The sequence below is a fragment of the Lissotriton vulgaris genome, unplaced genomic scaffold (genome assembly GCF_964263255.1).
Source record: "Lissotriton vulgaris unplaced genomic scaffold, aLisVul1.2 SCAFFOLD_264, whole genome shotgun sequence".
Classification (NCBI taxonomy): domain Eukaryota; kingdom Metazoa; phylum Chordata; class Amphibia; order Caudata; family Salamandridae; genus Lissotriton; species Lissotriton vulgaris.
In genome coordinates this window covers 1,389,948-1,393,396 of record NW_028244627.1, presented here as the reverse complement: position 1 = coordinate 1,393,396, position 3,449 = coordinate 1,389,948, and positions in this window count along the sequence as shown.

Below are 3,449 nucleotides of genomic sequence, written 5' to 3'. Positions count from 1 at the left end.
GCGCAAAAGTGCTGTTAATTCAGCGATAGCTCCTTGTGAATATGCCCCTTACTTTTTAGTCTTTTTCTGCATAGCAAATGGGAGGGAGTGGCACCTAATTAAAAGTGAGTGAATTCCAAAATGTGGGGATCTGACCAGAGACAGTCCAACTGCCAGGTCAAGATTTTCAGAACTGAGGTATTTCAAATGCAGTTGCCTAGGAGTGAAGGGTGTTGTTATGACTGAGCATAAACAAAACTTTTGTGAAAATTGCCATCTCCTGCCATAAAAACCACTGTGCAATAGATGTAGAACCTTTAAAGAAATGTTGTTATGGTTTGGGATCACACACAAAGGGTCCAACAAAAATGTAGCCTTGCATAAATAGGGGGTTGAAAAATAGAGACTTGTCTGGTTTTAAATATTTTGCAACTGCCGTAGTAGAATTGACTTCATACCAGTGTAGCTAGAATTGCAGTAATGTAACTGAGAACTGGTTAGTGCAAAAATTACAGAATGTCAGCCGTCAAAAGGTGCACACAGCAGAGTATTCTCAATTGAAAAGTATGTGAAGAAACCACAGTGAATACTTGTCACTGACAGTCGAAGTTACCTTCTAACAGCAGAGGAAGGAACAATGTGAGGGTCGGGTTCAGGTTGCCAAAGAGTGTAGTTCCATAGAGGAGAAGTGGTAAACACTGTCAGAGCTTCCTGAGCTTCTTCTGGATTGAGTTTGAATTACTGTCCATTTATTCCATACTAGACAGCATGCAATCACTCTATCATTTTGTGTTTATCAGCCCTAAAGCCGAACATTAATCTAAAAGTCACATGTGTAGCCATGGTAGCGTATAGGGCATACAGACTAAAAAATCTGGATATAATGATTAACGCTGTAACACCTTACATTCAAAAGTGGTAGTGTTAAACCTAACATACTTAGGGTGGTCTTCCCCCAAACATTTTGCCTGCTTACATCCTCTTTTTGCTGATTCCTTTCGTTTGCCTTAATACTCTGAGCAATTTATCACAGCTGACCAGTGCTAAAGCACATGTGCTTCTCCCTTAAACATGATAACATTAGTGTATACACAACTCACATTTAGTTTACTTGTAAGTCCCTTGTAAAGTGGTATACCATATATCCAAGGATTATAACCTAAATTCTACTACTGGGCCTGCAGTACTGATTGTGCCACCCACACAAGTAGCCTTTCAAACCTGTCTCTGGCCTGCCATTGCAGGGCTTGTTTGCCCAGTTTACTCCCACTTTGACTTGGCATGTAAAAATACTTGCCAAACCTTAAACACCCCTTTCATTACGCATATGTCAACCCTATGGTTAGCCCTATACAACCAACCATAGGGCAGGGTGCTGTATAAATAAAAGGTAGGACAAGTACTTTTAAGTCTTGCATGTCCTGGTAGTGACAACCCCCCACACTGTTAAGCCGTAATTCATGATTAGAAAAGAGTAGCTGCATCATATTTTATACATGGATAGGCAAAACTCACAGAGCTTTACTCCGCAAAATTCCGCAGAGTTCTGCCCACCTCTAAAAACACAGACGATTGCTCTGAAAATGTAATGTGGGTGACCGGATTCAGCATTGCCACCAACTAGCACCTCCCGTTTATGTAGAGGAGGGCTGGGAACTTGGCACATCTCCAATGCAGCCTGAGAACTGGATCAGGAGAGCGGGCCGTGGGTTTCCGTAGCAGTTAATGTATGCAGGACCCCTGGTGACTCCCCCCCCTGCAGTCATGAACATTTACAGTGACCACTGAGTCTGGCAGAAGAACTTAACAGAAGTCTTGGTTTGCTTTCCGGAAGGCAGAGAGTGGCCACTGTGACCTCCCACTTATACCGGCACAGCTGCTCAGCGCAGTCAAGCTCTGTGCCAGGCTTGGTGGGTGGGGGCAGCTCAAAGTCATGGCTGCAGTCCAACCTGGCCATGAGAGTGAAATGTGCCTCCTTCCATCAAGGAACCCTTTCAGAAAAGTTTTCAACGGTTCTCCCAGTAGGAGTTACGACGATCACCACCCAGTCCTTAAGTGACTCTCCTCCGGGAATAGAAATGTACTGCCAACGAAGTACAAGATACTTTAAACTTGGCAGCAAAGGGCTGACTATAGGACGACGATTTGGACAGAGGCAAAGGGAGACTCCACAGTCAATCAGCGCTTTATAATTCCTTCCGTTGCACTATAATTGGTTGACGTGTCCCCAATTGCAGGTCCCATTGCACATTAGCATTCCTCCCAATACCAGACGTCACCAATTGACAGGTGGACGTATGGAGATTTTTAAAGCTGTGCACCGCATACATTATTTGGGATATCATGTACAGCGTTATGTGATGGCTTCACAAAGAATCCAACCTACTAGCCTTTTGATCTCACCATACTACAACACCACACCAGTAAACCAGGAGTATCCGCCATTGGTCCTCAAACATGCAAATATCTTCAAATATATTAAATGTAGTTCTTATCGTGAAAATCAGAGATGACTCCGGATCGAGTTCCAATGCTGGACACCCCTGAAAACATGCAGTAATAATCACTCGATAATTCTCTCGCCTCGGTGCCCACTCTGATCAGCGATCACACTCGGCAACTCTGGGCATTAGCTTGCCTCATCTTCACTAACGGCCCCACCAGACCGCCGGGGATGCCTGGTCTCACCCTGGAGATACCCATTAAGGGACCATCTCTCAGGGAAGCCAGGAAGGGTTTCGCAGCGGTCGAAGCGCCTTGGGACCCTCCGGGTAAGTAGTGCGCTATATAAATGCCTATACATTTACATTTTACATTTACTTTGCATGGCGACGATACTATGGAAACACACATAAGTAGGTTAGTGTGCCTCTTTAATTAAAATGAAATGTGCATTGGTGAGGCAGAATGGCACATAGGCAGCGTACTAGGGCAACAGGTAGGCTTGAGCCACATAGTTAGCATTTTATCTGAGCTGGCGTCAGCCTGTTGCCTTGAGGAACTGTAGTGGGAAGCCATATTTTAATGTGAGCCAGAAGTGATGTTAACAGCTTGTCCCTCCAAGTGTCCAATCTTTTGGCCTATTATTGAATAAGTTGCCAGCCGGCACACTCACTAACAAAACATGTTTTGTATCAATGCTCTGACACCTTATTTTCTTTTCCTTTATTTTTGCTGGGCCTCATTTTAAAGAATCGCTTTTCTGTTAATTTGATGTTACCTGGTGTCCTCTTTCAACCTGTATTACAAATGCTAGTCAGTTGTATAATTAATTAGTGCCTGGTAACTTTACATCAAACGCTGCATCACTCTCACAAATTTTAGGGTTCAGGAGAATGTGTTCATGATCCAGCAGCATGTCTTTAATGATCTACCTGAGTCACACCTTTCCTTTGCAGGCTGATGTACTCGGAGAGGGTCATTTTTTACACGCTTTCATTTACACCGTTATTGTATTACTTCACATTTGG